We start from the raw sequence: 22,598 nt of genomic DNA, 5'->3' as shown, positions 1-22,598 counted from the left end.
TTTACAAAGAGAAAAGACATCAAGTTGAAAAACAGTATGAATAAAAGTGAAAGGAAGCAAGAAATAGTAAAAATGAAAAAGAAAAAGATGAAAAATACAAATTACTAATATTATGTTAAACTTAGGTAATTTTTAAAAATCCAATTACTTGTAGTTCCTCCAATCACAATTTTGAAGCTAATCTCTACATTCACCAAAATAGAATTAAGTGGGAAATTTTTAGTGACCTGTTGTGTCTAGTATATATTTAGTTCTCAAATCTTTGCCTTTCCTCTCCAGCATGTATGTGTGTGTGCTTATGTGTGCGCTTATGTGTGCTTGTGTGTGTAATAGCAGAGAATGTTTCAATGTCAATATTCATTTTTATACCTGCATTAAGTCCTGCTGGTTTTTCAAACAATCCTTTTGCCTGTCCCACTAATGAAGATAACTGACTATCACCTGTAGGCTTAGATGCCTTTCAAAATCTAAGACTAATTCTGAGTTCAGACAAGAAGGGAATCTCTCGCTCACCTTCTGAAACTTGGTCAAACCACTCTGATTGCTAGTTAGTCTAATAATTGTAATTGTGAGTTTATTTCATTCTCTACATCTTGCCTCCAGCTCTGGCTTTCTCTCTTCATTGTCTGTTACTTTGTCTTGGTTTAGAAGACTTCCAAGGACACTTAGAGATACCCATCTGAGCACTGCACAACTGCACAGGACACATGTCCATGAAGCTGTCTGGCTGTGGTAGTATTCTTGATTTAAGCCATCTCTTCTTGTTTTTCTTTCAGTCCTTCCTCTCTCTAGATGGTTACTTTAACCAGTGGTTCAAGGTTTTAAAATTTTGTGTCATTCTTACATTTTTTTCCTTATACTTAGGGTACCAACAAATCTGGTCTGCCTGGGACATTCCCAGTTTATGTCTGTTTCTCCAGCATAAATATTAATGGAGTCCTCCTTCATTCTTAAATTGTTCCGGTTTGGGTAATAAATTATATGTTCATGTTCATTTAATTATTATTCCATGGAGCCTTCTATACAATGCATCAAAAATCCTATTGGCACCACCTTCAAAATATATCCAGTATCCACTTACTTCTCCCCATTTCCAACAAATCGTCATGATGCAAATTATTACTCTCTCTCACTTGGAGCATGGCAACAGCCTTCCAGCTGGTTTTTCTGCTTCTATGATTGCTTCACTATAGTCTATTTACCCTGGAGCGAGCTTGTGTCACTTCCTCCTACAACGTTTCAATAATTTATCATCTGAGAAATCTGAACACCTTACAATGCATTATAAGGCTAGAAGTGACCCTACCTTTTTTCTTTCCATAATTGTATGCTAACCTTACTCATCCTCTTCAGCTGCATTAGAGTTCTTGCTGTTTTGCAAACATATTGAACTCACTCTCATCTTTGTAGCTTTTATTCTCCCTACCTAGAACTCTCTGCCCCTGGCCTTTGTATGTAAAGCCCTGGCTTTATTCAGGTGTATCTCCACTCAAAGTTCAACTCATCTAAGAGACTTTATTTTTATGTTTATTTATTTATTTTTATTTTTGAGAGAGAGGGTCTGTTGTCCAGGCTGCAATGCAATGCTGTGAAAATACCTCACTGCAGTCTTGACCTCCTGGGCTTAAGCAATCCACCCATCTAGGCTTCTTGAGTAGCTGGAACTATGGGTGCATACCACCACAAACAGCTAGTTAAAAATACATTTTTATTTTCACTTTTTTTGTAGAGATGGGGTCTCACCCTGTTGCCTAGGCTTGAGAGACTTTTTTGGCCAAGATTTTTTGGGCATCTTCCCTGATTCAGTGCAAGAAATAGAAATAACTGTAGGTATATCAAGTAGATAAGAATTTAATTTAAATATTAGGAGCTTATAAAATTATTAGGAGGAAGGAAAATCAGGGGATCACCACTGGATCCCTGGTTTTGGGTCATACCACTGCAGAGTTCAGAAAATTCCCAATGGCACCGTGACCTCCCTGGCTGCTACCATGACTACCTCATACCCATGAAGCAGGTATTAGACAATAGACACATGCTTACATCTGCTGAAGTCTGCCAGTTGGTTGCCACCAGTGCAGGAAAATGGCCTCAAGCTCCATGAATCTTCCACACTTTATGACTGATAGAACCTAAAGCTCGCCTAGTAAGCTAGCTGGAAAAGAGCCTGGGAAATGTATTCTTTCTCCTTCCAATCCTAACCCAACTAGAGGACATAGCACAGATGGGCCGGGTGCAGAGTGCCAGAGGACTACACATGATCCCCGAGTACTGGCATAGTTTATTTTCCACTCTGCTTTATTTTTCTCTAAAGCACTTATCACCATCTAAAATATTTATTCATTTGCTTGTTATTTTTTGTCTTTTCTAATAGAATCTAGAGTTTAAGACAAGAACTAGAACTAGAACTAGAAAAATGTCTGTTTGCTCAGAGCATGGCACTTGAGAAATAGGTGCTGCATGTATGAATAAAGAAACATTTACTCTCTCAGATGGATAGTCATATTTAAAATGTAAAAATAAATAGCATGTTCTATGTCATGTAGGAAGTATTATCAAAGGATAATTTCTTTGGACAGAAAAATAGGAAGTCATTAGGAGTTAAATTAGTAAATTTATGTCAACAAGATTTTGTGAGAACAAAAGCAACCAACTAATTGTGTTTTTGCAATTATAAATTGAAATTATATTTACCTCTCTTGGAGAAGAAAAACAAATATCTGATACTTGGAAGTAGCAGTAACTTTCCATTATTTTTTCCACCTCTCACTATTCTTCATGGGAGATTGGTCTGATTGATGAGTTTCGGAAGGCCTTGGGTATGCTGGTTTAGTTTCTCTTCTCTCCCTCAGTACCTGAGTGCTGCCAGGCCAATGTGAGAAGCCAGCTGGGCAAAGCTTTGGCCCTGCAGGGAATAGCCTGCAATTGTCCAGCTGCTCTGCCTATGACTGAGGAGTTAAGTTCAATTCATGCGCAAAGAAATGGAAGATTATTTTGACCTCGCGGGTGAAACTAGGTTCTTCAGTAAAGACGCAGATTATTTTTTATCCTTAGTTGTCTTCTGTGTTTACTATAGAAGTTCTCATACTAAAATACACATTGGAAACAAAGCTTTCAGATACATTAGTATCTGAGTCCATCTCTAGAGATTCTAATGTAATTATTCTGTGGTGCAGGTTTGAGAATTGGGATGTTTAAAAGCTCCCCAGGTGCATCTAGTAATCAGCCATGCTTGCCTATATGAAAGGGGTGTTAATTATTATTTTCCAAACCCATGCAGCAGATTGGAATTGATAAGTGTTTATTGCTTCCAGATGTTATAGGTTGAACTGTGTCCCCCCAAATGATATGTAGAAGTCCTAATCCCTGGTACCTATGAATGTGACCTTATTTGGAAATAGTTTTTTTGCAGATGTAATCAAGTTAAGATGAGGCCATTAGGGTAGGTAATTCAATATGACTGGTGTCTTTATAAGAGAACACACACACATGTGGGCTGCACACACAGACACACATGCTCAGAAAGAGAGAGAGAGGAAGAGAGAGAGAGAATGAAGAGGAACATGTGAAGTCAGAGAGAAATAATGAAGTTATATTCTCACAAACTGAGAAATGAATGTCTGGGGCTCCTGGAAGCTGAAAGAGGCAAGAGTGGATCCTTCTCAAGAGGCTTTGGAAGGAGCATGGGCCTGCCAATACCTTGATTTCAGATTTCTAGCTTCCAGAGCTGTGAGAGAATAAATTTCTGTTGTTTTAGGCCACACAGTTTATGGTACTTTGTTACAGCAGCCCTAAGAAACTAATACAAGTAACTTGAAAGTGGTTCTTAAAAGTGCATTTCAGGGGCCTCCTGGGCAAGATGGCTGAATAGGAACAGCTCCAGTCTGCAGCTCCCAGCGAGACCAACACAGAAGGTGGGTGATTTCTGCATTTCCAACTCAGGTAGCTGGTTCATCTCATCTGTACTGGTTAGAGAGTGGGTGCAGCCCTCGGAGGGCAAGCCGAAGCAGGATGGGGCACTGTCTCACCTGGGAAGTGCAAGGGGTCAGGGAACTCCCTCCCCTAGCCAAGGGAAACCGTGAGGGACTGTGCTGTGAGGGGATGGTGCTATCCAGCCCAGATACTGCACTTTTCCCATGGTCTTTGCAACCTGCAGACCAGGAGATTCCCTTGGGTGCCTATACCACAAGGTCCCTGAGTTTCAAGCAAAAAACTGGGCTGCAGTTTGGGCAGACACTGAGCTAGCTGCAGGAGTTTTTTTTTGTACTCTAGTGGCACCTGAAACCCCAGTGAGACAGAAATGTTCACTCCCCTGGAAAGGGGGCTGAAGCCTGGGAGCCAAGTGGTCTAGCTCAGCAGATACCATGCCCATGGAGCCCGGCAAGGAAAGATCCACTAGCTTGAATTTCTAGCTGCCAGCACAGCAGCCTGATGTTGACCTGGGATGCTTGAGCTTGGTAGGGGGAGGGGCATTAGCCATTACTGAGGCTTGAGTGGGAGGTTTTCCCCTCACAGTGTAAACAAAGCTGCCAGGAAGTTAGGACTGGGCAGAGCCCACCGCAGCTCAACAAAGCCACTGTAGCCAGACTACCTCTCTAGATTCCTCCTCTCAGGGCAAGGCATCTCTGAAAAAAGGCAACAGCCCCACTCAGGGGCTTATAGATAAAACTGCCATCTCCCTTGGACAGAGCACCCGGGGGAAGAGGCGGCTGTGGGTGCAGCTTCAGCAGTCTTAAACGTTCCTGCCTGACAGCTCTGAAGAGAGCAGCAGATTTCCCAGCACAGCACTAGAGCTCTGCTAAGGGACAGACTGCCTCCTCAAGTGGGTCCCTGACCCCTGTACCTCCTGTTAGGGCATCACCTCCCAGCGGGGGTCGACAGACACCTCACACAAGAGAGCTCTGGCTGGCATCTGGTGGGTGCCTCTCTGGGATGAAGCTTTCAAAGAAAGGAGCAGGCAGCAATCTTTGCTGTTCAGCAGCATCCATGGGTGATACCCAGGCAAACAGGGTCTGGAGTGGACCCCCAGCAAACTCCAGCAGACCTGCGGCAGAGGGCTCTGAGTGTTAGAAGGAAAACCAAAAAACAGAAAGCAATAACATCAACATCAACTAAAAGGATGACAATGCAAAAACTCCATCTGAAGGTCACCAACAGCAAAGACCAAAGGTAGATAAATCCATGAAGATGAGGAGAAACCAGCACAAAAAGGCTGAAAATTCCAAAAACCAGAATGCCTCTTCTACTCCAAAGGATCACAACTCCTCGCCAGCAAGGGAAAAAAACTGGATAGAGAATGAGTTTGACAAATTGACAGAAGTAGGCTTCAGAAGGTGGGTAATAACAAATTCCCCCGAGCTAAAGGAGCATATTCTCACCCACTGCAAAGAAGCTAAGAACCTTGATAAAAGGTTAGAGAAATTGCTGAGTAGAATAACCAGTTTGGAGAAGAACATAAATGACCTGATGGAGCTGAAAAACACAGCACAAGAACTTTGTGAAGCATACACAAGTATCAATAGCCAAATTGATGAAGCAGAAGAAAGGATATCAGAAATTGAAGATCAACTTAATGAAATAAAGTGTGAAGACAAGATTAGAGAAAAAAGAATGAAAAGGAATGACCAAAGGCTCCAAGAAATATGGGACTATGTGAAAAGGCCAAACCTATGTTTAATTGGTGTACCTGAAAGTGATGGGGAGAATGGAACCAAGTTGGAAAACACATTTCAGGATATTATCCAGGAGAACTTCCCCAACATAGAAAGACAGGCCAACATTCAAATTCAGGAAATACAGAGACCACCACAAAGATACTCCTTGAGAAAAGCAACCCCAAGACACATAATTGTCAGATTCACCAATGTTGAAATAAAGGAAAAAATGTTAAGGGCAGCCAGAGAGAAAGGTCAGGTTATTCACAAAGGGAAGCCCATCAGACTAAAAGCAGATCTCTCTGCAGAAACCCTACAAGCCAGAAAAGAGTGGGGGCCAATATTTAACATTCTTGAAGAAAATTTTCAATGCAGAATTTCATATCCAGCCAAACTAAGCTTCATAAGTGAAGGAGAAATAAAATCCTTTACAGACAAGCAAATACTGGGAGATTTTGTCACCACCAGGCCTGCCTTACAAGAGCTCCTGAAAGAAGCACTAAATATGGAAAGGAAAAACTGGTACCAACCACTGCAAAAACATACCAAAATAAAAGACCATTAACACTATGAAGAATTCGCATCAACTAATGGGCAAAATAACCAGCTAGCATCATAATGATAGACTCAAATTCACATATAACAATATTAACCTTAAATTTAAATGGGCTAAATGACCAAATTGAAAGGCACAGACTGGAAAATTGGATAAAGAGTGAAGACCCATCGGTGTGCTGTATTCAGGAGACCCATCTCATGTGCAAAGACACACATAGGCTCAAAATAAAGGGATGGAGGAAGATTTACCAAGCAATGGAGAGCAAATAAAAAAGCAGAGGTTGCAATCCTAGTCTCTGATAAAACAGATATTGAACCAACAAAGATCAAAAAAGACCAAGAAGGACATTACGTTATGGTAAACGGATCAATGCAACCAAGAAGAGTTAACTATCTTAAATATATATGCACCCAATACAGGAGCACCCAGATTCACAAAACAAGTTCTTAGAAACCTACAAAGAGACTTAGACTCCCACACAATAATAATTGGAGACTTTAACAACCCACTGTCAATATTAGACAGATCAATGAGACAGAAAATTAACAAGGATATTCAGGACTTGAGCTCAGCTCTGGACCAAGCAGACGTAATAGACATCTACAGAACTCTCCACCCCAAATCAACAGAATATACATTCTGCTCAGCACCACATCGCCCTTCTTCTAAAATCGACCACATAATTGGAAGTAAAACACTCCTCAGCAAATGCACAATCACGGAAATCATAACAAACAGTGTCTCAGACCACAATGCAATCAAATTAGAACTCAGGATTAAGAAACTCACTCAAAACTGCACAACTACATGGAAACTGAACAACCTGCTCCTGGATGACTACTGAGTAAATAACAAAATTAAGGCAGAAATAAATAAGTTCTTTGAAACCAATGAGAACAACAGCACAATGTACCAGAATCTCTGGGACACATTTAAAGCAGTGTGTAGAGGGAAATTTTTAGCACTAAATGCCCACAGGAGAAAGTGAGAAAGATCTGAAATTGATACCCTAACATCACAGTTAAAAGAACTAGAGAAGCAAGAGCAAAAAAATTCAAAAGCTAGCAGAAGACAAGAAATAACTAAGATTGGAGCAGAACTGAAGGAGATAGAGACACAAAAAACTCTTCCAAAAAATCACTGAATCCAGGAGCTGGTTTTTGGAAAAGATAAACAAAATAGATAGACTGCTAGCCAGACTAATAAAGAAGAAAAGAGAGAAGAATCAAATAGACACAATAAAAAGTGATAAAGGATAGATCACCACTGATCCTACAGAAATACAAACTACCATCAGAAAATACTATAACCACCTTTATGCAAATAAACTAGACAATCTAGAAGAAATGGATAAATTCCTGGACATATACATCCTCCCAAGACTAAACCAGGAAGAAGTCGAATCCTTGAATAGATCAATAACAAGTTTTGAACTTGAGGCAGTAATTAATAGCCTACCAACCAAAAAAAGCCCAGGGCCAGATGGATTCACAGCCATATTCTACCATAGGTAAAAAGAGGACCTGGTACCATTTCTTCTGAAACTAATCCAAACAATAGAAAAAGAGGAATCCTACCTAACTCATTTTATGAGGCCAGCATTATCCTGATACCAAAACGTGGTAGAGACACAACAAAAAAAGAGAATTTCAGGCCAATATCCCTGATGAACATTGATGCAAAAATCCTCAATAAAATACTGGCAAATCAAATCCAGCAGCACATTAAAAAGTTTATCCACCACAATCAAGTTGGCTTCATCCTTGGGATGCAAGGGTGGTTCAACATATGCAAATCAATAAACATATTTCATCACATAACCAGAACCAATGAAAAAAACCACATGATTATCTCATAGATGCAGAAAAGGCCTTTGATAAAATTCAACATCCCTTCATGCTAAAAACACTCAATAAACTAAGTATTGATGGAACATATCTGAAAATAATAAGAGCTATTGATGAGAAATCCAAAGCCAATGTCATACTGAATGGGCAAAAGTTGGAAGCATTCCCTTTGAAAACCAGCACAAGACAAGTTGCCCTTTCTCACCACTCCTATTCAACGTAGTATTGGAAGTTCTGGCCAGGGCAATCAGGCAAGAGAAAAACATAAAGGTATTCAAATAGGAAGAGAGGAAGTCAAATTATCTCTGTTTGCAGACGACATGACCGTATATTTAGCAAACCCTATCGTCTCAGCCTAAAAACTCCTTAAGTTGATAAGTAACTTCAGCAAAGTCTCAGAATACAATATCAGTGTGCAAAAATCACAAGCATTCCTATACACCAATAATAGACAAACAGAGAGCCAAATCATGAGCAACCTCCCATTGACATTGCTACAAAGAGAATAAAATACCTATGAATACAACTCACAAGGGAAGTGAAGACCTCTTCAAGGAGAACTACAAACCACTGCTCAAAGAAATAAGACAGGACACAAACAAATGGAAAAACATTCCATGCTCATGGATAGGAAGAATCAATATTGTAAAAATGGCCATACTGCCTAAAGTAATATATACATTCAATGCTATTCCCATCAAGCTACCATTGACCTTCTTCACAGACTTAGAAAACAAACTACCTTAAATTTCATATGGAACCAAAAATGAACCCATATAGCCATGAAAATCCTAAGCAAAAAGAACAAAGCTGGAGGCATCACGCTACCTGACTTCAAACTATACTACAAGGCTACAGTAACTAAAACAGCATGGTACTGGTACCAAAACAGAGATATAGACCAATGGAACAGAACAGAGGCCTCAGAAATAACACCACACATCTACAACCATTTGATCTTTGACAAACATGACAAACATGACAAATACAAGCCATGGGGAAAGGATCCCCTATTTAATAAATGGTGCTGGGAAAACTGGCTAGCCATATGCAGAAAACTGAAACTGGATCTTTTCCTTACACCTTATAAAACTATTAACTCAAGGTGGATTAAAGATTTAAACATAAGACCTAAAACCATAAAAACCCTAGAAGAAAACCTAGGTAATACCATTCAGTACATAGGCATGGGCAAAGACTTCATGACTAAAACACCAAAAGTAATGGCAACAGAAGCCAAAATTGGCAAAAGGGATCTAATTAAACTAAGGAGCTTCTGTACAGCAAAAGAAACTATCAGCAGAGTGAGCAGGCAAACTACAGAATGGTAGAAAATTTTTGTCATCTATCCATCTGACAAAAGGCTAATATCCAGAATCTACAGGGAAGTTAAACAAATTTAGAAGAAAAAAACAAACAACCCCATCAAAACGTGGGTGAATGATATGAATAGACACTTTTCAAAAGAAGACATTTATGCTGCCAACAAACATATATGAAAAAAGTTCATCATCACTGGTCATTAGAGGAATGCAAATCAAAACCACAATGAGATACCATCTTACCCCAATTAGAATGGCTATCATTAAAAAGTCAGCAAACAACAGATGCTGGAGAGGATTTGGAGAAATAGGAATGCTTTTACACTGTTGGTGGGAGTGTAAATTAATTTAACCATTGTGGAAGACAGTGTGGCGATTCCTCATGGCTCTAGGATCAGAAATACAATTTGACGCAGCAATCCCATTACTGGATATATACCCAAAGGATTATAAATCATTCTACTATAAAGACACATGCACAGGTATGTTTATTGCAGCACTATTCACAATAGCAAAGACTTGGAACCAACCCAAATTCTCATCAGGGTTAGACTGGATAAAGAAAATGTGGCACATATACACCATGGAATATTATGCAGCCATAAAAAAGGATGAGTTCATGTCCTTTGCAGGGACATGGATGAAGCTGGAAACCATCATTCTCAGCAAACTAACACAGGAAGAGAAAACCAAACACCACATGGTTCTAACTCATAATTGGGAGTTGGACAATGGGAATGTATGGCACAGGGAGGGGTGGGCGGCAAGGGGAGAGATAGCATTAGGAGAAATACCTAATGTAGATGATGGGTTGATGGATGCAGCAAACCACCACAGCACATGTATACCTATGTAACAAACCTGCACGTTCTGCACATGTATCCCAGAACTTAAAGTATAATAATAATAAAAAAGAATAAGCTTTAAAAAAAGTGCATATGAAAGACTAAAACATGCTTAGAGATCTCATATTCCAAGACAGACATTGCTGTTGGATATAGCTAAACTCTTATTTAACCAAACCCCTTTTGTAGCCCTAGATTCAACTATAGTCATTCTTCAGAGATTGTAGCTGAAGAATCTCCTGTGCTCTCACTTGATTTATCATAGCCTTCACACCCTTTTACAAATAATTCTTCTTGCAAGAGGATTCAATATGATACATTCCTTAGGTGAGATCCCAGGGGATTCTGTAACTACAGTCTCTAAAGAAAAAGACTTCATAAATAATGTATGCTCAAATAAGTACCAATTGATTTTTCCAGGACATCAACCAAGAGTCTAACAAAACTTCTAAATTCTTAAGAATGGTGACCCCTATAAATCTAGGAAGATTTTTTGTATTAACACATGTGCCCAAGTATTGCTTTAAACAATTTTCCTACTATAATTTTTACTATCCAGGCACATGTTTTATGTGTGCTCTTTCTTTACCTATAAGGCGATTGGCCCAAGAACAGTCATATGATGACTTGATACAGTGACAAACTGCTTATAGATTAGCCTATGAAATATGTTGTATGAAGAGTCATAGAAAGATGATCTGAATGTATCAAGTTACCTCTTGAGATAATTTGCACAAGGAATTCCAAAAAAATTGAATCAGTTAGAAGCAGGGACAGAAGTTGACCATATTGTATGAAGAAATCTATAAAGTTTGTGTACAGCCCAAGTTATGAGGAAAATTATGATGAGTAAGCATTAGAAGGTAGTGTACAGAAAGAAAGACAACAGACACACTTGTTGAAGCAGTATCTTCGAGAAATAATAATGTGTGGAAGAGAGAGAGAGATAACATCATTAAAATAACTCATGAAGTTGGCCTTCGTGACTCTAGTTCTAGTTTATAGGCAACTTTTGATAGGCCCCTTTAATGTAGTGTAAGTCTCCACTTTAAACCAAAGATCCAAACTAGAACAGTGTTTTATACAGGGCAAGTTATTTAGTCTAAATGTAATCTACCACTCAAGTTTACATATGCAATGTTAACAAACCTGGAGATTTCTAAAAAGTAATTCACCAGCTACAGTAAACTTTGGAGAATCTCTCTGTATTTCCAAGTTATATTGGAATAGTCTCATGCCTAAATCAATAGGAGAAATGCTGGGTCATGGGTAGGATTCAGCCCACGATGGTATCTGATTGGCCTATTCTATATTTTAATTAATTAATTAATTAATTTAGAGACAGAGTCTCACTCCGTCACCCAGACTGGAGTGCAATGGCACAGTCTTGGCTCACTGCAACCGCCACCTCCCAGGTTCAAGTGATTCTCATGCCTTAGCCTCCTGGGCAGCTGGGACTACAGGTGTGTGCCACCACACCTGGGTAATTTTTGTATTTTTAGTAGAGATGAGGTTTCTCCGTGTCAGTCAGGCTGGTCTTGAACTCCTGACCTCAAGCGATCCATCTGCCTCGGCCTTCCAAAGTGCTGCAATTATAGGTGTAAGCCACCGCACCTGGCCCTATTCTATGTTTTAAATGGGAAGATTGTACATAAAAATCTGGATTTCTACCTTTTCTTGAAAAGTTAAGCCTGAAGACAATATACTAATATCCTGTGGGCCAACAATTTACTGGATTTGAATAGGGGCTACATACTTTGAATGATAATTGTATTTTCCGGTTTGCTACAGTTCACCATGCTATGGAATATGTAATAATTAAGTATCAGTTGCTAGTTGCTATATATATATTTATATATATATATTTATATATAGTATATATAGAATTTATATATAGTAAAATATAGAATAGGCCAATCAGATACCATCGTGGGCTGAATCCTACCCATGACCCAGCATTTCTCCTATTGATTTAGGCATGAGACTATTCCAATATAACTTGGAAATAGACAGTAAATATATATATATTTATATATAGTATATATATATATAGAAGTGTGTATCTGTGTGTGTGTTTGTTGGGGGTGGGGTGGTAGTAGTGTGACTGGTCCTGAAACAAAAGGGAGACAGAAATTTTTTATTGTTGTAGAGTTAAGACTATTTTTATATACTTAATCTAAAAACAGAGTATGCTTTACCAAAAAAAAAAAAAAAGCAATTTAAGAAAGAAATTATGTTACCTACCTGGCACAGAAATGTGTTTGATATGGCAATGTGTTTGATATTTCAAGCCCAGGCTGAAATGAAAGGCCAATCTTTTTGCCTGCAAATGAAAGATCACAAGGGAATTAGTAAAAAGGCACTGGCAAACTTGTTTTCCTTAAGTTTTCTCAGGAGTTTAGACTAGAGACCATAATATCTTTTCTCTTCTTTAAAAAATATAATTCTTAAAATAAAATCTTTATTAATATACAAGCCATAAAATTGTACATAAATGTAAATATATTATACACAAACAATGCTTTTTTTTTTTTTTAAGACTTTTTCCTTTTCACTTTTTGGTTGACTCTCTCCTTCTTCTCTACTTGATCCCTTCACCTTCTTCAGTTGCCCCATCAAACCACTCCAGGCAGGTAACCCATGTTAACCATTTATGATACTTCCTCAATATATTTTTCCATGCTCTTCTGATCATCTACTGAGATACACGCATATACACATAATTTTACTAAAAGGTTTTGCAGTTTTTATAGTTTTGTCTCTTGGAGTTAGATTTCAGGATCGGGAATTATTCCCAAATCCTGGAATTAGGTTCAATAATATAGGCATATTTAATTTGAAGTGACAATACCAGATTGCATTCCAAAAAGTCAGCAACAAGTTATATTTCCAGAGCTATACATGAGAATATCCTTCTGCTGACATTTCCAAACAGCAGTAGATGTTAGAGAGCTTTTTGTTTTTTAAACTTTTATTTTGAGTTCAGGGATGCAAGTACTGGTTTGTTACATAGGTATACTTATGTCATGGGGGTTTGTTGAACAGATTATTTCATCACCCAAGTATTAAGCCTAGTACCCATTAGTTATTTTTCTTGATTCTCTCCCTCCTGCTACTCTCTGTCCTCTGAAAAGCCCCAGCATGTCTTGTACCCCTCTATGTGTCCATATGCTCACATAATTTAGCTCCCACTTAGAAGTGAGAACATGTGGTATTCAGTTTTATGTCCCTGTGTTAGTTTGCTAAGGATAATGGACTCCAGCTCCATCCATGCCCCTGCAAAGAACATAATTTTGTCCTTTTTAATGGCTGCATAGTATTCCATGGTGTATATATACCATAATTTTTTACCCGATCTATCATTGATAGGCATTTAGGTTGAGTTCATGTCTTTGCTATTGTGAATAATGCTGCAATGAACATGTGTGTGCACGTGTCATTATAATAGAATTATTTTTTAAATTTGAGACAGAGTCTTGCTCTGTCACCCAGGCTGGAGTGCAATGGTGCGATCTTGGCTCACTGCAACCTCCGCCTCCTGGGTTTGAGCCATTCTCCTGCCTCAGCATCCTGAGTAGCTGGGATTATAGGCATGCACCACCACGCCTGGCTAATTTTTGTATTTTTAGTAAAGACGGGGTTTTACCATGTTGACCAGGCTGGTCTCGAACTCTGACCTCAGGTGATCCACCCATCTCGGCCTCCCAAAGTGTTGGGATTACAGGCGTGAGCCACCACACCCGGCCAATAGAATGATTTATATTCCTTTGGGTAAATATCCAGTAATGAGATTGCTGGGTCCGGTGGTATTTCTGACTTTAGGTCTTTGAGGCATTGGCACACTGCCTTCCACAATGGCTGAACTAATTTACTCTCCTACCAACAGTGTATAAGCATTCCTTTTTTTCTCCACAACGTCCCCAGCATCTGCTATTTTTTGACTCTTTAATAATAGCCATTCTGACTGGTATTAGATGGTCTCTCATTGTGGTTTTGATTTGCATTTCTCTAATGATCAGTGATGTTGAGTTTTTTTTCATATAATTGCTGTCCACATACATGTGCTCTTCTGAAAAATATCTGTTCATGTCCTTTCCCACTTTTTTTATGGGGTTGTTTGTTTTTTTTCTTGTAAATGTATTTAAGTTCCTTATAGACGCTAAATATTAGACCTTTTTTGAATGCACAGTTTGCAAAAATTTTCTCACATTCTGTAGGTTGTCTGTTTACTCAGCTGATAGTTTATTTTACTCTGTAGAAGCTCTTTAGATTTTATTCCTCATTTGCTTATGATGCTTAATTTGGCTGTGTATAAAAATTCTTCATTGGAATTTATTTTCTTTAAGAATGTTGAATATTGGCCCTCAATCTCTCCTGGTTTGTAGGGTTTCAGCTGGGAGGTCTGCTGTTCGTCTGATGGGCTTTCCTCTGTAGGTGACCTAACCTTTCAGAGAGCTTTTAATTTTTATCAGTTCAATTTATGCAAAGTAATTTTATTAATATATTGTGATTTAATTTCTATAACTACTAGTGAATTGAGTATCATCACATCTATTAGACATTATAATGCTAAATTATGAACTAATTATTCAGTACATTTCCATTTTTCTATTTTCTATTCTTTTCCTTGTCAATATTTAAGCAGGCCTTTTAATGTAATACAAAGATTAACTTTTTGTTATATTCTTCAGTGAAATTTTATTTAGCAGTTATATACCATATATATTTATCTTAATATTATCATTCAATAGTTTTAATTTTATATAGATTTTAAAAATCTTCTACCTCTAGGCCAGAAGATTTTTAAAATCTATCAAAAATTTAAAAGATTATTTTCCAATAAAACTTTATTGGAACACAGCCACCCCTGTTCACTTATGTATTATATGACTCTTTTTGCATTACAATGTGAGAAATATGTAGTTGCAATAGAGACTGGAAGCCTGAAATATTTACTATCTGATCCTTTCCAGAAAAAGTTTGCTGGACCTTGCTCTAGGTTAATATATTCTTCTGAAGAATTATTCTGGACGTTTCATTTTCCTAGCATTACAACTTACTTAATATGAGTCCCATTCTATCGGGCTTTTGTTCTCTGCCTTCCAAGGTGAGAGCTAGCTACCTTAGATCTAATTTATGCTGAGATATTGAAGATGGATGCTAGTTTTCATGTTTTTCTCTCAGGTGGCAATTGCTCTCTAATAGAAAACTTCTGAAGAGAAATATTGTAGAACAAAGAAATCAATATCTCATTGTATAATTTCAGAGTCCACAGAAAATTAGAAAAGATCTTTCTAGCACCCTCTAATTATATTAGCTACTCCACTTCTGATCTCACTTACCATGCATGTGCTTTGTTTGCTTTGTCTGAGATTTCTGTCTCTAGTAGTTACACACTTAAATGAGTGATGATCTTCTCTATTGGGTCATTGACTCAAGTCTGGTTGTCGTAGGTCATTAAGTGGTCACAGTCACACAATGATGAAAGGGAGGTTATCCCTCCCTCTATGACTGACAGTATAGAAGTCACTGGACTGACAGTCTGTTTCTTCCCAAAAAAGAGTTCATGGAATAGTTTCAATACCCAACTTAAAAAGAGAGACAGAGAAAGGGACTGAAGGATAAATATTACTTGGCAGAAAGAAGAAGAAAAAGCTATTGTAGTGATGACAGCTGACCTGTAATTGTAAATATTCCTATAGATTTTTGAGGGTTACAAAGCAGTTTCCAAAGCTCATTTAATCTTTTCTACATCTTTGTGAATGACTTTTTTTTTGTACTCCCATTTCACAAATGATATAACAGATTCGGATTAAACAGCTCATACGTGACAGAGATAAAACAGATCTATGTCTTTAGGTACCAAATATCATGTTTTTTCAAGTGTCTGTATTGTTTTTGTTGGAAAGAATGTAGAGAAGCATGATGGAGGGGAATTAAAAGACTCTGCAGGGACAAGGCTAGGACAAAGAAAAGCAATTTTCTCCTCTACAGAGAAAGGCAATTTTCTTCAGTGCAAGGAAGAAAAATTAAATGCATTTTTCAGAAGTTTAACATTCATGTACCCATTCATTCATTTACCAAGTACTTACTGAGAGACAACTCCATGGTGGGCATTGTTCTAGGGGCTGGAGATACAGCAATCAACAAAAGATTCCTCTCCTCATGGAGCATATATTTGGGGGGAGACAAATAATAATAATAGAATATAGAGTATATGAATCAGTGGTAACTATCAAAAAAAAAAGCAGAGGAAAAAATGTAAAATGTCAGAGTATCAAGTTGAAATTTTAGAAAGCATGGTGAGGAAAGGCTTCACTGAGATGGCAACTGAGAAGTTACCTGATAATATCAGTAATGTTATTTTGACTAACTTATTTAACATTATAGTTTATTTTTGTATTTCTCTTAGAAGATACCTCATACTCATTCTATTCTTACCAAAAGTACACCAATTAATTCATTATCAAGTGTTTCTAATTAATTATGTCTACTAATTAATTAATCTAATGATTTTCCAATGCAATAAGTAGAAGGTGACAAACTTGGTGAAGCTTGTCACGCCGTATCACATTAGCTCAGCACTGTCCCAAGTAGATGACACTTTTAAAATGACTTTCTGCTTAAAGAATGTGTGTGAAAAAGCTGCGGCATTCAGCATTGTCAGAATGTTAACTTGGATAAAATCAGTCACCACAGTGTTTTGTGCAATGGTCCTAGTAATGTCAGAAATACAGAAATGCTAGAAATACAAGAGTTAAAGTTACTGCCTCTGGCTCTAGGAGGAAATGAGATAGAAGACAGTTAACTACTCTGTTTCTCTTCCCCCAATCGTGGGCATCCACAATTACTTTTTGATACATTCTGACAGTTTGTAGTAAGAAATATCTGCTTTCTTCTTATGAGGTTATTAAAGCAATTTATAAAAAGAGGCACTGTTGTTGACATTTAAGGGGGGGGTTACCAAATAAATAACAGCACCTTTTTCTTAGTACCTACATTTATAACCAAATGACACAAAGTTAAAAAAACCAAAACAAAAACTATCAGCTTCATTACTGAGAAAGCTGTTTGGAGAATGTAGCCTGGATTTGGATGCAAGTAAATTGTTTTGCTAATGTTGCTCTCTACAATTAAATTTATCCTATAAATATTTATGCAGACAATCGGATCCACTAGAGAGAAGAGCCACCCAATAGACTATGGTATGTATGGTACTCCCATGGAATTGTGGAAACAGCAGGCCTGACTTGTGTCAAACATTCCCCTATCTTTCTCCAGGGAAATGTGAGTTTTGAGGGAAAAGTACCAGGATAAAGAGGCCAGAGTGTCACCTTAATGGAGTTCCCTCCATATGGAAACATTAGTAGAGGAAAGATTATAGTTCCTCCCTTAAGATTTCATTTGACCTCGCAATATTTTCTTACATTGCCATTAATGGAAGACAGAAAAAAAAAAACCTTATGATTTATTCCTGAAAATAATTTGATCTTAGTTTTCATATCAGTCACTCAATTAAAGAAAAAAAAAAAAAGACTTGCAAAAGTGCTTGGAAAAAAAGTGGGTATAATAAAATTGCCCCAGGAAATGTTAATTGCCAAAAATTGTGCTCAGCACTATAAATATACTAGCTTCTAGAGATATTTTAGAATCAAGCATAATCTTTACCTTCAAGGGATTTATAATTAAGCAGTTTAGACAATAATAATAATAAAATAATAACAAGCAATACAGCATAAAAGATAATTGTTACTTAGTGGGATGAACCAAATGCTCCACAGGAAGAGAGGGCAAGACGGCATATTGTAAAAAGCCCTTGCCAGCGAAGCCAGAGACCTGGCCTCCTGTTTTGCCAAAATCTAACTGAGAATTTCTAGATGAGATTAAGTCTTGTTTAATCTCTTTAGGTTTTAATTTCCTATTCTGTGAAATGAAGGGTTCAACTAGAACCTATGCCAAATTTTAAAAATTAAAAATGTCCAATATAATAGTAACCAAAATAACCTGAACTTTTAAAGTTACAATGGATTAAGTCCCATATACTTTGCTTTTCATGTTAGCAACTGCAAGAGAACAATGAAAATAGATTGTAAATTGATAGAAAAGTAATAATGAACTGCGCAAATAAAGAAGAATAATCAAAGGCACTAAGGAGGAAACCCAGTCCTAGCTATTTCAAAGGCCCAAACATTTGTTAAAAGAATGGTGAGGTGCAGTCATGTACTCATGTTACCAGAAAGTGGTCCCGATCCAGACTCCAAGAGAGGGTTTTTGGATGTCGCACAAGACAGATTCGGGCCGAGTCCACAGTGTAAGTGTAAGCAAGTGTGTTAAGAAAGTAAACTGGCGAAAGAAGAGCTAGTCCATAGACGAGTAGGGCGTTGCCGAAAGTAAGAGGAGGAATGCGCCCTCCCCAGATACAATGTTTGCTTATATATAGGATAACAAGGACAACAACAAAATCGTGGGGAGATGTGCTCTGCTACAAGGGTTTGTGATAAAGGATTAACTTTCTTAATTACTATATTTTGCAAGAATCAATATTATTACCTTTAAAACAAAAATTAAGAGTGCTTCTGTTCTTAAGACTCAAGATATCAGGGTATCAGGACATTACTGATTCTGGGTCTGTTTAGTAAACGTTATCAATCTTTTCCCTTAATTGTAAACATTTAGAGGCTAGAAATATCTAATTTCCTGGGAATGAGGTCCAGCAAGTGCCTGCCCTATTTTTCCTAGCCCACTCTTAAGATGGAGTCGTTCTGATTAAAATGCCTCTGACACTTGGTGTCTCTGCCTTTTTACTCAGGTAAAACCATGCTTCGGCTGCTCTGCAAAAACCCCGTGCGGGACCCTTTCCTGGAGTGTAATTTCACATAACCTAGGACTAAGAGGTAGGATCTAACAGTAGATATCTAACAGGGTATCAGCTTTCTGTTCTAGCCCTGAAAGGTGCTATGTCGAACAGATTGGAGTGTCATCCTTACCATGTGCACCCCATCAAGAAGTGGTAGAAAGACAGAAAAAGATGCTGTTCTCATATGCTCCATCATCTCTATCACTGCTATGTATTTTGTAGAATGAAGATATTTTCTTCTGAGGAATTTGCTGTCCTTCTGCTAAAGAAAAATAAGGCAATTTCTTAAAGAAAAAAAAGAAAAAATGTTATGTTTGGGTGATCCTGAGAATAATTCAGAAAGGGCTGGCTGTCCCTAAAGCTGTTAATACAGGCCGAAGGGACTGCAGGAGCCTCTTACTGATTTTAGGAAGACCCTTTGTTTAATGACCCTTTTGGTAGCAAAGACAAGGAAATTGAGATAACTAATTTCTTCTACTTAATAGTTTAATAAAATAATAGAAATTTTGATTTTTGAGCTTTTTGCTGGAACATATGAAGGGAAGGAAGGGAGGCCATATGGGAGGAGGATGTGATAGGGAGAAAGTTCTGGTTAGTGAAGATGAAAACACAAAAATTAAAGAAACAAACAGAGACATAGAGAAAGGGCAGCTGGCAGGAAGTTTTCTGTGGTGGTGATGTCTAATGTCATTAATGACACTGATACCTAGCGATCAATTTAAAATTGTGTTGTTTCCTGTACTTTGCTAAAGCTTCTCTTCTTTATGTCAAAACCTCCAGGAAAAGTTGGTTACCCAAAAAGAATTCTAATGAAGATGTAAGAGAAGGAATGAAGTATGAGGTTCACTCTGGGATAGAAAGAAAAAAAAAAAGCTACAAAGGGTGAGATCACAATGAAAGAACAAAGCATTCAGTAATAATTGAAATTTAAAACTGAACATAAAGGGTCACAAAAGGAACTTAAGCACCTCCTTCCAAGAATTTCAGAAATAACTGGGGCAATAATAAGCTTCCCTGAGTAGGTGGGATGAAAAGGAATTAGACCACTTTATTTTCCATAAAAGAAGGAATCTTAGAGATTAAAGGGCTCAAAGTCTTATGGGTGACACTTTCTCTCTAGTGCCTACAGTACGTAGGATCTCTCAGGCTCAGGTCTCATTTTTGATAGAGTTATTTGTTAAGCTTAGATAAGCAAACACAATGCAAATCATCTAAGAGAATAAACTTAGGTAAATGCAATATATTCAGAAAGACATATTGACTTTGGGTAACTTCTTGTGAAGTTATATAAATCCTGTATCCAGTGATTCATCAAACATTATAGCTAATAGCTCACAAAATGAGATTTGAAGTTTATAGCTTGAAATAATTGTGTTTGTTGTGCCTGCGCGTGCAGGCAAGGGCACATGCCTGCGTTTCAGTGAGGGTGTGTGCTCTTTGTCTTAGGAAGGAAGAAGTTAAATTGGGCCACTGAAGTGGAAAATAAAGGTTCCTCTGTCCCCATATAACAGATGAAATGTCAACCTGCAGCCAGGGATTTTTAAGATCCCTAAATGAATCTCTGTGTTGCTTATGCATTATTCATGACGGATTGTGGGATTTCAGTGCTTGGCACTGCTGTCAGAAGAAAATGAAAGACATAGATCAACATGGGCACTAACATTTTTGTATTTATAAATTGATCTGTTTTCAATTTTTAAAAATTTTATTACTGAGCTATGTGTCTACCAGGAATTTTTCTCCAAAGTAATAGTTTTAGGGGACACTCTTCACTTCATGGAAGTATTTGATAACAGCATTCAGACATCGTGGTTTATACTTGTGACTGCTGAGCCATTTCAAATGGCTTTGTTTTCAGAAATACCAGTAAGTGGGTTGCTATCAAAACAGTTCAAAATCTGTCAGGTTGAACTTATTTTAATGTATTCATGTCTAATAACACTTATTTAACTTGTATCAGCATTGTAGTATGCTAACTCTAAATATGATACTCTACTTTTAATTTACCCTTTAAAAATCTATTAACATTTCTTGTATTTTCTTGATGCTTTCAGACCTAAAAATGTGGCTACCTTCATTAATTGTATTGATAAAGTGAAACAACACTGATTACTTCAGTTCCGATATCCTACTTTTGTTGGAACATGTATTCTTCTTATGCTATCGGATGAATTACATAAATGTCGGATGTATTCAAAGCTGTGGAGTCAGTTGGGGAGAGAAATTGTCAAAAACAGAAAAGTAGAAGTCACAGAATTACAAACCACTGGCATGAATGAATTAGAAAGTTGTCACATATTTTGTATTTTTTTAAAAGAAAATTAGACATAAATGTCATTTCCTCATTTTCCTGGATTTTGATTTGGAAGCAAAATGATATAACAAAAAGAGTGTGAATATTGAGGTTTTCACACTGGCATTTAAATTTTAGCATTTGATTTTATTACCTAGATTACCTTAGATAATTTGTTAATGTTTCTGAGCATTAGTTTTCTTATCTGGAAGATGGAGCCAGTACTATTTAAATTATATATCTGTTGTAAAAATGACATAAGACTATGAATATAAACAGGACACATACAATAAAGGCACTTAGCAGTCGTTATTTCTGGAGTGATTTGTTATTGGGGCCTCAGCTGTTCCTAAAGCTCAGTTGCATTCTTGCCCTTTTCCAGCCTGATTATTCAACTCCTCCTTCTGTTGCATAAGTTACCCTGGTGTCTTCATATCCCCACTAGATTTTTGCTAAAAGTGCAGAGAACCACAGACTTATTGTTTACTTCTGAATATATGACACTTAGCACAGTGTCTATGATATTTAATTACTAAAAAATAATAAATATTTATTTATTGAGTGAATCCATTCAATATATTTTCCATTTTTGACTAAGCTAGTAAGTTTCTATATCTTTCAAATGAAGAACTCCTGAAAAATTCAAACATTAAATACTTAGAAGCAGGATATTTCAAAGCTTATTATAAAATGTGGAATTGGTTGAGCTAAAGGAAGGTGGGAGACTGTGAGTTTCATCATTCTATTCTGGTAAATTAGCAGGTATTGATCTTGGTTAGTGAAGCTGCTGTTTAAACTGTTAGAAACTTTTTAAGAGACATTCTAGGAAAATGTCGGGATATGAGAAAATGTTGGGATATGTTGGCTCCTCTTGCCCCTTGAATTGCTTTAAGAAAGACAAACTTTATTAAAGTGGATTGGAAAACACAAAGCAAGTATATAGGTTTAGTTGAAGGAATCCTGTTTTAGCCTGTACCCAGCAGTCTTGTAACTGATTACCTTCATTTTTCTAAGAGGTAGTTTAATTTATTCCCCTCTCTCTTCTTGTTTCCCCAGTTTCCCACTTCCTACTTAGTCCTTTAGAAATGAAAATACAACCTTTCACCTCCCCCTCACCAAACATTTCCTACAGGGCAAGATGAATCTCTCCTTGAGAGTAGACAGTCGATTTGCAGACCAAAGCATGCCTCCAAGAAACTCTCACCTCCAGGGTGTTGCCTC

The 22,598-nt window shown here is 37.4% G+C and overlaps 1 long non-coding RNA gene across 1 annotated transcript in view; it reads right to left on the bottom strand.

The window, feature by feature from the left end:
* Positions 1-12,470: 12,470 nt before the first annotated feature.
* LOC129143789 (uncharacterized) overlaps positions 12,471-22,598 on the bottom strand; it is a 253,105-nt gene continuing 242,977 nt past the window's right edge. The window contains exon 3 of the long non-coding RNA XR_008547656.1: positions 12,471-12,550. This is a non-coding gene — a long non-coding RNA (uncharacterized LOC129143789). The remainder of the gene's footprint in view (positions 12,551-22,598) is intronic.

The sequence above is a fragment of the Pan troglodytes genome, chromosome 3 (assembly GCF_028858775.2).
Source record: "Pan troglodytes isolate AG18354 chromosome 3, NHGRI_mPanTro3-v2.0_pri, whole genome shotgun sequence".
Classification (NCBI taxonomy): Eukaryota; Metazoa; Chordata; class Mammalia; order Primates; family Hominidae; genus Pan; species Pan troglodytes.
The sequence above is the reverse complement of the archived record's forward strand: the minus strand, read 5'-3'. Positions and strand labels throughout refer to the sequence as shown.